A 13,209-nucleotide genomic window follows, 5' to 3' on the forward strand; every position below is an offset into this window, starting at 1 on the left:
GGGCAAAAAGTATAATATAGAACTCTGAAAATTACATAGAGCAGAGCTTAAAATTATAAGAAAGTAAAAATATTCAAAGTAAAGTTTAGATAAATATGTCATTTATTTAGATTTTTGGTAAAATCTACAATGCTCAGAATGGGAAACAATTTCCAAGATTGAAGAAACATAAATCCTTATGTTAAAGTAATTTTGAAAATCCTAAATTTAATAAATGAATAATATATTGTGGCCTATAGCCTTAAGATTTCAAAAATCTATACCCAGCTAAACTATTAGAAGGAAAATGAACACAATTTAAAAAACCCAACAGTGACCATTGAAAGAAAATGACTAAACAAAGAACAATATAATGTGTTTAATAAGGTATAATACATTGGAACTACTTACTTTATACACTTATTTCAAATATAATTTCAATTTTAAGTTGAATTAGCTATACATGGAAAGTAATACCCCTTCCAGAATTTACAAATTATTAAGAGAAAATCTCAGTACCAGGTTTGGGATACCTTCCTATGAGTTGTTGATTACAGCGGTCCCAGAAGCCTCCCAAGCAACAGGGGCTATTACCACTACTCTTGGTTGATTGCTCACCAGAACTTGAAAATAGGACTCTATTGCTGAAGATAAAACACCCTTAGGTCACAGGAGTTTGAGAAATCAAATTGGAAATGAACTGGAAACATCCCTCTGCCTTCTGGCTAGATCTCACAGTTTCTGAGGTTACTATGCAGTATGCTGAGGGAGAAAAATCCATCAACAGCACTACTCAAAGGTGAATTCTGTGAGCTACAGTAATCATCTACCTGTAAGAGGTACTCATTAGCACAATAGTGGCATGACTATTATATAGGCAGCTGATCACGTTCTTAGGGGATTCAAGGGTTCAAGACTTCTTCAAGGAAGGAATTCATGGCTAGTATTATAAACATAGAGGCTGGGAAGATCATGGACCCAAGGAGGGATGTGTGGTCAAACTCCCTTCTAATACTTCTGGTTATATCCATAGATTAGTGCTGTTCTCAGCCTCCTTCAGAGAAACTTCCTACTGCATTAGGTAGTGGTTGAATGCAGAGATTCACAACTGATGAAATTACCTAAAATAAGGAATGGTGGAGTGCTCTGTTTTAAATTGGACAGCCACACAACATACTTGGAACGAGGCTCAGAGAACTGTGGGCCAAATGGAACTGTGTCACCAGATAGAAGAACTGGTTAAGGTCAATCAGATTTTAAAAACCCGGTAAAACTCATAATTGAAAAAGGTAAGTGTTAAAATCAACTCCTGACCTGATTCCTGTTCTGGAGCATGTGACCATGACTCCCACTAAGAGGACCAAGACAACTGGTCACAGCATAAATACCTAGAGTTCTCCATGCTGATGAGGTATCTAGATATGCGCCAAGTGTTTAGTCAATGAGCTTCTCTTCCTGGGCATCCCTTCCTACAAAATGTATTTATTTAATCGCTGACTCACCCTCAGTAGGACTCTGTATTCTCACCCACCATGAATTAAACAGTTTGGGCAAGCAAAGACCTTCTCCTTTATCAAGGACGCCCATGGAGGGGAGGTCTACCTCATACAGAGTCTCGAGAAGAAGGTTCTTCTGTACTCCCAGCACTCACTTAGAGCTAAGCCAGATTCCACCACGCCCTGGTCTCAGAACTGTCAGCTCCTGTTCCCAACTGTTCACAGTCCCCAGGGGCATCTGGATACACAGGAAGATGGGAACCACCGTTCTCAACTCCTCGTGTTTCCCAGCTGTGACTGGATAACACAGGAGTTTGAGAACCACAGCAATGGTCCCAGGCCCTGATGTTTTCACCCAGAGAAACACAAGATGGCACCCCTATTTTAGATCGTGTCTTCAGCTTCTCTGATCATCCGGGCACCCCAGTGGAGAGGCAGAAACACAGAACAACAGAGAACATTATGGAAGTGAGAGTAGAATGAATGGTAGAACAAAGAAGCACAGGTGTGTTTCAAGGAGACATCGTTTGTAAACAATGGGGTCATTGTACTCATGAGCTCACTGGAAATACAGTTACCAGATCAATACCTGGAGAAGATTTGGCCTGTCAACACTTCATCATGGAACTGGTAGTATCATGAGTCACTTCCTTCCCCTGAGGAGAAAGTTAATGATGTCATTTCTTTAGTGATATATCCACTAATATTAGTGTTATATCCTCTAGTAAGCTGTCTATGCTTCAGTAAAGAAGCATTTCAGCAGAGAAAAGGGTAAGGGATGAAGAAGATGAATGGGGTGGATGCAGCAAGAAGCCTTCTTCCTCACACCCCTAACCCTAAGAAGACCAAGACCATTATAGAAATCTGCATGAAATACAAAGATTAGCTGACTGTGGCCAACCAATCTCAAATAATTGACAATATAACACTATACCCAAGGCTCAGAGATAATCACGGACAAGGGGGCAGAGGACCAGGACATTTGCTGCAATAGTATTTTCTGTATGTGACACGGAGCTTCACCCATAACATGACAACTTAACATGACAAGTTAACATGACAACAGCAGCTGATGTCCCTAAGTGGATACATGAAGGGCCACAGGCAATCAATAGCTGCTATAAGAGGGAGAGTTAGTCTTTCCAGGAATGATTCCTCTAATCATTTATCTAAGCCTAGGTGATCAGCCCTAGATGCATCAGCATTTGGAAAAGACTAAATAAACTCAGCCTGTTAAATTTATAAATATATAAAGTCAACAATTTCAGAAGAAAAGGTCTTTCATTTGAGAGGGTTTTGGAGGTACATGGGAAGAATTTCAGGGTCTGAGCTGTAGAAATGTTGTAAATTTAGCACCCATGCATAAAACCCTAAAAATAATAAAATGAAGAAAAAGAAAAAGAAAAACCGAGAGATTTTCAATTCTACAGTAGACTGGAAAAATCCATCAAAGATCTAACATGCAAATATGAAATATAAAATGAGTGAAACTAGTCTCAGTGTATCATAGCAAATACAAAGTGTTTAATTTATTGGCTAAAACTGCATACATAAGCCATCGTTGTTCATATTCAATACACACGAGATGAAATGAAGGGATGCTGTGAACAAAATGTCTCCTTCAAATTTGTAAGTTGACCTGTAAATCCACAGTGTGATGATATTTACAGATGGGGCCTTTGAGGTGTATATTGTTGTGTTTGGGTTTTGTAATACAGTATAAGCAACTGGATGTTTTACAGCAGAGATTATTTTCTAATGTTCTACATGTTGGGCATCGAATATTATCTGGAGTACACATGGAGAGGATATGCTTTCTCTTCACAAATGATAACTTCTTACTGTCTTCACATGGTGGAAATAACAATACCACTGTCTTGGGTTTCATTTAGTAAGGCAGAAATCCTATTTATAAGAGTTCTGTCTTCTTTAACCATGCCTCAATTCTCTGTCTTCTTAATTCTATTTCATTGGTGATTAAATTTCAACATATGAATTATGGGGAACACAGACATTGGATCACAGAAGGAAGCATTAATTATGTCATGAGATTGGAAGCTTCATAGTATGATTAATACCCGACTTGGGTAGAGTTTGCTAGAATAGCAGAACTCTGGCTTTGAACCTAGTAGGGCAAACAAACAAATGAACAAGCAAACAAACAAACAAACAAAAAACAAAGAAAAGAAAGAAAGAAAAAAGAACAAGCAAATGGACGGGCTTAAGGCATGGGTGTGTTGCTCTCTCTGACTTCCTTCATTGGCGTCTTCAGCCTGTTGGAATGTACTGCTCACCTTCAAGGAGTGCTATTTTCTCAGTCAGTGTCCTCAACATTGATCCTTACAGAAACACATGCAGTCTCAGCCCTAAGCATCTTCCAATCTATTCATGGTGACAAGTCAAAACATCACAGTAATTCAGAGACAAAAGAAGTGACACTTTTCTATGGCAACTGAAGGTTACCTGGTGCAAACAAGACAGAGGTCCTCAGCATCGTGTATCTATCAGTACTGTGATCATAGATGTCCCAGCCTTCACAATTGTGAGAAATAAAAATCTGTTGTCTTTGGGACTGGTATTCATTATCTTGTTATAACAGCCTGATCATAATAAGATACAGGATGTGGTGTGTGGGAACATGGTCCAAGAATGGAATCATGTGAAGAAAACTCTTAAGTTCTGTGAAAGAACTCAAACAAACAAACAAACAAAGAGTCTTATGAATCACTTTTATCAAAAACCCCACAGAATTATTTTTGGATTATTTTTTCATGGTCTATGTCATGGATAGGAGTGAGTTTATTTCAGGTTATTCATTACAACTGGCATTGTCATTTGTTTATATGCCTTTATGGAGAAACATACTCTTGCCTTGTGTGTCTTGACTACAGAGTCAGAAGATCAGGGAGTTTGCTGTAAAATTGTGTCTCTCAGTAATATTGAGAGTTACACCCATAAAATCTTATCATTATAATTGACATGAGTGGACAACATTTTCCATCCCTTTCCTCTCTCCAGGACGTCGCATATACCCCTTCCCATTCTGTTTCAAATTGATGGCCCCTTTTGCACTATTTGTTATTGCATTCACACACACACGCACACGCACACACAGACATGCACACATACAGACACAGACACAGACACACACACACACACACACACACACACACACACACACACACACACAGACACACACACACACACACACACACACACACACACACACACACACACACACACACACACACACACACACACACACATGCACATTCCTAATGAAACCTCATTAATCTGTATGATGTTACTTGTATTTATGTTTTCAGGGCTGACCATTTGGCACTGGACAACTAGTTGGTGTGCTCCATTGCTCCTAGATTTTTGGTTTGCTTATAATTCTTTCTCTACCCTCTTTACTTGTGTTTCTTAGTTTCTCTACTTGACTCTTGTCTTTTTTTCTTAAATTTTACTTTTGATTTTCCTGGAACTAAATGTTTAGAGGATGTTCTCATAAGACTAACATATAAGTGATTCTAAAGATCTTTCTGCCTCCCTCTTCTGCAATGCTCTCTAAGCAGTAGGCTCTGGAACTTTGTAGGTGTATCTATTTGGGACTGAACTCCGCAGTGGCACACACATACTTTTACAGTAACTAACAGTTCTTTGATTGGATTTGAGATCCACTCAACAGGAAGAAAATCATTCCCGAGACTGGAAACCTAGCCAACTACCCAGGGCTAGAGAAGTCATGGATCTTGGAGAACATATGACCAGCACTTTAAACCAGGTTAATATCTAACTATAGACTACCACATTTTTTTTTTGTCATCATCATAAGAACAAAATACCTGGTAATAATTTGGATTTGGGCTTAATAGATTGTACTTCCATGGCTATATGGGTGACTCAGCTCTTTGGGTTTGATTTCCACACATTCTTTTATATATTTTCTGAGCCAACAGATTCAGTATTTAAGCAACAAACATAGGTGCCATCAACTCTACGGACTTACCAGTAATCACAGCACAAATTTTCATGTCCTTAGGCAATTTAATTTAGCTATATTTAAAAATCTTTATTGCTCAGCTATGAAACTTAACAGATGATTCTCCAAGTGTGATAACAATTCAAAAATCGTGGGATATAAGGAATTATGGAAGTAAACTCTCAATAAAAAACAAGAAATTTCATCAAACATTCTATAGATAAAGCTGAACTGCCTTCACATTTTCTCTAGAAAATTATATACCCATACTATATCTAAATCTATATCTATCTATATCTATGTATCATCTATCTATCTATCTATCTATCTATCTATCTATCTATCTATCTATCTATCTATCTATCTATCGAGGTATTGGGCGTATGTCATCAAAAGCTTATCGTAGATCATGTTTTTCTTCTTTCAATCATTCTAAAATTGGGGAAACACTTAAATCTGATTTTATCCTACTAGATAAATAGATGAGGATCTAGATAAAGAGATTTAAGACAGTGAGACAAGTGGTACATGGCATTTTGAGCTTACTCATTTCAGAGGCATTATCAAAAATGAGTGTGACTGGAAAACCATGTGTAACATTATTCAGAAATAAATATTTCAGCTTCAATCTACATTTTCCTTAAAAACTTTAATTTTCTCATGTAGCTTGTCTTGAGGCAGAAAGATATCTGGGGCTTATGAGCCAGGCAGTATAACTAAGCTGGTGAGTTTCAGGTTCAGTGAGAACCCATGTCTCTAAAAAAGGTAAAAAGGTATCAAGGAAGAAAGCCCGTAGCAACCTCTGGTCTCCACAGATGTATATAGACATGTGCACATCTGCACATACACATACACTACACACACACACACACACACACACACACACACACGCATGTGTGTGTGTGTATGATTTATTTTCTCTTTTTCATTTATTAATAATTTTGAGTATATATTCACAATAAAGATTTTAAATGTATTTGAGACTCGCTGGCCATCAGAAGTGTACTTTTGTTTATTGTCAACCTATAAATTTGGGATATTTTTTCTAGTATTTTGGTTTTATTGTTAAAGTTTGCCATGCTAGCTGTTATTGTGTTGGGCTTTGTAGCTGTAAAATTGTTTGTGGACAATTGTGAATTACAGTTCATTATGATGTTGTGTTATTTCTTCCAGATTGGCACTTCCTGGGTTTTTTTTTTTTTACAATACTGAATCACTTCAATTTAATTTTAAGAATTGGAATGATTTATGCTTCCTCCTGGGATACAGTGCTTAGTTTCCTTGTTGGAATCCTTACAGCCTTAAACTTTATTTTGGAACTCTTGTCCTGAGTGGTCTCATGAGGTACAGCCTGAATCTCTGTGTTTTCTGACATTTCATTTGGAATCTGCAGAGGAACCGTATCTCATACTATTTCTGGACTCGCTCAATTTCACAATCCTCTGGGTAGCTCTTTACTGCTTTGTTACATCTGAGAGCCTTTCAAGAATACACACACACACGCACACACACACACACACACACACACACACACACACACACACACACGTATATATATATCTTTGAATGGGTTATATTCTTTGATGCTATGGTTGCTATGGATTTTCTTCCTTGATGCCTTTGCCTTTCTACCTTTGGGAATTGGCTCTCACTGAACCAGGAACTCACCAATTCAGCTATATTGCCTGGCTAGTAAGACCTAGAGATCCTTCTGCCTGAAGACATGTCTAGTTCAGGAGTTATAGATATTCACCACCATACCTGACTTTTGCATTACAAGTCCCTTAACTTGACTAACTGTCTTCCTAGACTCTTTTTCTCACTTGACATAGAGTCAGTCTCCTATAGTTAGTTTCTCTCTCTCTCTCTCCCTCTCTCTCTCTCTCTCTCTCTCTCTCTCTCTCTCTCTCNNTATATATATATATATATATATATATATATATATATATATATATATATATATATATATNTNNGGGGGGGGGGGTGTGTGTGTGGGGGTGTGGGGGTGTGGGGGTGTGTGTGGGTTTTCTCATCAGCATTCGAGTTATTATTAATCAACTTCACAGTGACCAAGTTGTCATTGTAGCCTAGCTACACCCAGGGTTTTCATCAGAGATGAAGGGCATTCATAGAATAAAGGCATCATTGTAGCATTCTTGTTTATGAGTGGGCTTTCAAGGAATGTCAACAGCTTGAGGAATAGGGCAAAAGTAACAGCAGATGTTTTCCTTGGTAGTGATAGTCAGAATGTAAGAGATAGCATAGCATGATTCCTTTGTCCTGTGAACTGAAACCTACACAAGATAGTCCTCTAGTCCCGGTCACAGACAAGCTGTGTGGTATGAAATAGCCTGTGTGGGTAGTTGTAGCCTCTTCTGACGAAGTGGCAAAACAAGAGGTGTTGCAGCTTCCTAGGTGTGGATCTGCTTTCTACTTAGTTGTCTGTCATTCACTGAAGACTGAGAAAAGGGCTCACAGAAGCTTCACGGTGCTTAGGGGAAACCTTTTACAGAGACTAGAATAAGCCAATGCTCCTGCTGAGGTAATTGCAGCAACTTAATATTGCTAACAGAGAAAGACCCTCTTTGGGACTAATATTTGAGATATGTCAGCATACACACACATCTCAAACAAAGAAATATATGCTTTAGAACTGTTCGGTATTTCACATATTAAGCATATCAACACTTGGTACTTCAATAGTCTTAAAGCTTAAAGGTGTTTAAAATGCTATCCACATATCAGGGGCACAGCACATATATGCTCTTGGTTTTGGTGTGTGCTATTTCCAGGGCTTTCTAAGGTGACCTCCTGGGATGCTGCTTCTTATTAGGATGCTTCCTGCTCTGCCCTCTGCCCTCCTGTGGATGCTGAGGGCCTCCTGCATCTGTCCCTCCTGCCTCTGTATCACACTCTCCACGCAGCACAGCTCCTCTACCTTTATTACCTAGCTTCTTATATTTCCCCTAAGTGCACATGAATGGCAGATGTTACAGATCTTTTCTAACTTAATATTATATTTCTAGAAACACACAGACTTTTCTGACAACTATCTAAGACCCAAAATTTACTTTCTTCTATCAAGATTTTTTTCCTTTAGTTCTCTAATATGCTAGCTTATTAAATTGCTACTGAGGTTCAGGGGCTTCAGTGAAAAGTTAGATGCAGTTTTTATGCTTTCCACCGGTGTGAGCAAGCTCTGACTTCTATCCTGACCACAGGAGACATTCCTTCTTTGTGCTTCCATTGATATCGCAGGAAACTTCAAGCTGTAATTGAGATTACTACTGGGTTAAACCTGGTAGAAGCTTCTCTTGCATCTAAAGACATTATTTTGTCAATTCCAATCTATGACATTAACAGGAAGATTTACATGTTAGTAAGCTTCATATAAATTATAGAGTTAAAATATTGAAAATGCAAGATTTTTCTTTTACCAAAGAGATCATGCTACAATGATTTAAAATGCTGCCCCTGAAATCTTGATGCTAAATTCAGTACTACTATTATTCTTGGCTTGTGGAATGTTTTAAAAGGCTGTCTGTGAAGTGGATGTGCAGAATATTAGATTTTGTTCCTTAGAGTCTAGTGAATGTCCTTGTAAGAGTCTAGTTCTGGCAACCATCCACCAAGCAGCCCATCCATGGCCACTGTTAGAGCCAAATCTTTGCTTCAGTTGCTGTCCAACATTACTGCCCTCTCTCACCTTACCCTGGATGGGAAGCCATGCCTGCCATCATGTGGGTTTGCTCTCATCCCAATCTATATAGCACTGTGCCTGCTCTTCCCCCTCCCACTGGAGGCACCACCTAGCTTAGCCTTTCTTTGAGTATCTCCCAGAACTCCCTAGCTCCTGATTAACACAAGGAGCCTCTGGTCTTGGGCTAAAAAGGCATTCTCCATTTGTAATTATTCTTCCCAGAGGAACAACTCTGTTAGGAGACTGTTAAATTGCCGTGACCAGGGTTTTTTTCCTTCCTGCTGGCCAGTATGAATTTTCTCTGTTTTGACATTTAATATCTAAAACTTATCGTTAATTTTTTATTCTTGGAAATATTTGTTTCTATTTAGGTTGAAACTGCATGGTAGCAAAATATCATGGCTGTCTATAGTGTAAATGTTATTTGGACAAACATTTTTGCCAATTATGCTGAAATCAGGGAAAACAGAAACACCTGTGTCACCCATTAGCTGTGACAGGAAGCACTGATTTAATCTTTATACCTGCTTTTTAAAAATCTTTTTATTGGTTCTTTGTGCATTTCACATCATGTATCCCAATCACACACATCTCCCTCTCATCTCATATCCACCATTCACCCTTGCAACCCTCTTCCCAACAGAGAAAGAAGTATTGTGGAAGCTGTAATGTAGTGTGTCCCATGGTGTACTCTTTTGTCTTTACTTGTTTGATTGCAAACATTCATTGCAATAACACCCATTTGTCTGATACAAAGTCTTTGGCATGTGCTACTCTATTAATACTGGAAGCTCACCAGGACTCCTCTTGGATATCTTGTTGTTGCCATGTATCATAGAGATCTTATAATTATTGAACTACAGGACTGGCCTCTTCATGCAATCCAGTAGTTCATGGATGTGATAGCAATTGTGGTGGGTCAGTTCAAAACCTTGGTTCTTTGCCTGAGGTGTATCTAAGCTGGCCAGTCCAGTGATTCTCCCACTCATATCCTGGGGGATGGCTCACCAGAAAACCCTGCTACCAAGGTCAGCTCTACCTTGCTGCACTGGCGAGGTGTAGCTGGTGAGGGGTCTCATGACTCCAAGTCAGCTCTCCTGTCTGCCATAGGCAGCCATAGATGAGAGAAGGGAGGAAAGTAGAGCATCTCCCCTTGTATTTGCCACTGCTCAGCGCACAGGAGGCAGGACTGGCTCTCTTGTGCACATGCTCTTGGGCTGGGTCACCTGTAACCCTCACATCCAGAGCCAGCTCTAATGCTTTGCCCAGGTGAGGTGCAGAGTCCTCTCTTTGAGTGCTGCAGCAGGTGAGGGGCAGGGACAGCTCACTTGTTCTAGTGGCTTCCTGGTGAGGGCTAGGGAGAAGGAGAGCATTTCTCCTTTGTTCATGCCACTGTACAGGAGATGAGTGGCAAGGCCAGTTCTCCCACATCCATACCCTTGGGGCTGGCTTACCCGCAGCTCCCACAACGTGCGGAGCACCTCTACAGCTGGCTAGAGCTAGCATCAGCTCCTGTTCTCACACCCTCAGGGCTAGCTTTCCCACAGTGGATGCATAGGCCAGTTCTGCATCAACATGTCCTTGGACAATAGCCCAGACCAGGGATGTCTGCCTGGCCTTGGTAGTAACAGACTACTTCTGCTGTAAGGCTATGGACCCAGATGAGGTCCTTGGTGGTATCAATGGCTACTCACATCAGGTTGTTACTCCACAACCCTCAACTCTCCAGTTTTGCCTCTCTTCGTTGGTGCCCACATCTTTCTGTTTCTCTTTCTCTTCCATTTCTCCACCACTTACTTTCTCATCTTAGTGATACCCTGGGGTCTCTGGGGGTCAGCTCAGAAGTGGTCTAAGATGTGCTATATCTCACTCATGCATTATGGCACCCCAGGGGTCATCTCAGGCATGGTCTGCTCCACTCCCAGGGGTCTCAGGCTAGCTCTCTGTCAGGTCATCCTGGCATTATTCTAATGGTTGTCTCAGGCTTGCTCCTTGACCTGGCCTGCCTGAGTAGCCCTGTGGGAGGGTTGTCTGGCTCAGTTCGATCCTCTGAGGCCCACAGTCCCAGGAGGTGTTTTTTCTAGTCTCTAGAGTTTCTTGCTTCCAATGCTGGGAGCTGTCTGGGCCAGCACTGAGACTGGTAATTGTTTTAGGCTCACTTTTTCCCCCCACCAGGGATTGCTAGGCTACTAATCATTCAGATGTCTACAGGTCAGAACCCTGAAAATAGACATAGCCTCGTTCCTCTCTGCCATCAACTCACAAGCATGCAATGTGGCAGCTACACTTGCAATATTTCTAACGGCTGTTTATACCTATTTCTTAGGACGTTTATATGAAAACTCATCTTTTGTCCCAAAGACATATGAACATCTCTGTGGTTACCAAAAGCCAGTGATTTCTTGCAGCTTCCTAAGAATATTCTGGTCACAACTGTCTTTTGCCTTAAATTCTTCAGCTTAAAACCAAGTGAACATTCTGATGTAGCAATTTGTAACCAAGTATACACTCAATAGCATACACTTACCAGCAGCAGCAGGGACAAACAGGGTTGTCTCTTAAATGTAACACTGCAGACAAATAAGCTTGCACATTCTGCCATTACTTTTTTTTTTTGTTGTTGTTGTTACTTTCTCTAGAGTCAAATTATCCAGAGAAGAATGGGGCAGAAAGCTTTCAAGAAGCCCTGAACTACTTTTTCTCCATCACCTCTGTCCTGGATGATGACTTTAAGGTTAAAATCATTAGGCCAAGAGTTCTGTTGGCAGCCATAATGTACACAGGCATGGAAACCCATGGCTAACTGCTTGCTAAGTACTGACATAGTCCAGCACCTGGTCCTAGCTAGCAGCAGACAGGAGCTCATATGTCCTTTTGTTACCTCATGAGCTCTGGAGTGACACTGGTCAAGGCGTGTGTGCCATTTCAGTTTGAGAATACTCATTTACTTTTAAAAAGAGGGAAAAAATGTGAAAATGGAGGCTACACTGCTGGACAAGATTGCAGTGAGGATAAATGAGATTATAAATAGCAAATCCAACCTCAGTGGGGTCTGCAGCCCTTACTGTCTTAAGCTGAAGCATTCATTCCTACCTGAATTCCCAGAGCCTTAGATGCATTGGAGTGGTTGCAAGTGCCTGCCTGAATTATTTAAAGTTTCTTTTGAACTATCTTAAAGTTTAATCAAAGCAGGGCATTTTCTAAAATAGGTTAGGAGCCACTTTTTACCATGACACAAGGTTTACAGCTTTTAGTGAGAGGGGTAACTGGTATTGGGGGCTGAGCTAAATTTAAAAAGGCTTTCTCTGCCATCAGTGAATTCAGAACATTATGGTTGTAGTACAAGTCACATTAAACTGATGCAGTACCTCTGTTATAAGCATGTCAGATGGTCTTTCATGGGATAATAGTGACTACTCCTGTCTGGTACAGTTAGAAAGACATCTGCATGTAGAGGCTGTGGCTTGGGTAGAAAGCTGCATGAAGCACTGGCAGAGGAACTGCCGTTGTCTAGCCTTATTTATACTGATAGACCATGCAAAAAGAAAGGTTCTTGTTCTCTTATATTTTTCAAATCCTACTTCTTTTTTATACTTTAAAAAAAAATTTTAAGGCATTTTTCTTAGATATTTTCTTCATTTACATTTTAAATGCTATGCCCCAAGCCCCCTATACGCTCCTCCTGCCCTGCACCCCAACCCACCCACTCCTGCTTCCTGGCCCTGGAATTCCCCTGTACTGGGGTGTCTTAGGGTTTCTATTCCTGCACAAACGTCATGACCAAGAAGCAAGTTGGGGAGGAAAGGGTTTATTTGGCTTACATTTCCATACTGCTGTTGATCACCAAAGGATGCAGGACTGGAACTCAAGTGAGTCAGGGAGCAGGAGCTGATGCAGAAGCCATGGAGGGATGTTCTTTACTGGCTTGCTTTCTTATAGAACCCAAGACTACCAGCTCAGAGATGGCACCATCCACAAGGGAACCTCCCCCCTTGATCACTAATTGAGAAAATGCCTTACAGCTGGATCTCATGGAGGCATTTCCCCAA

The 13,209-nt window shown here is 40.4% G+C and overlaps 1 non-coding gene across 1 annotated transcript; it reads right to left on the bottom strand.

Annotated features, from left to right (window-relative positions):
• Positions 1-11,337: 11,337 nt before the first annotated feature.
• On the bottom strand, positions 11,338-11,469 carry LOC115063517. The gene has a single exon (XR_003843381.1). It is a non-coding gene; the product is annotated as a small nucleolar RNA SNORA17 (small nucleolar RNA).
• Positions 11,470-13,209: the final 1,740 nt, after the last annotated feature.

This window comes from Mus pahari, chromosome 2 (genome assembly GCF_900095145.1).
Source record: "Mus pahari chromosome 2, PAHARI_EIJ_v1.1, whole genome shotgun sequence".
In the NCBI taxonomy this organism is placed as follows: domain Eukaryota; kingdom Metazoa; phylum Chordata; class Mammalia; order Rodentia; family Muridae; genus Mus; species Mus pahari.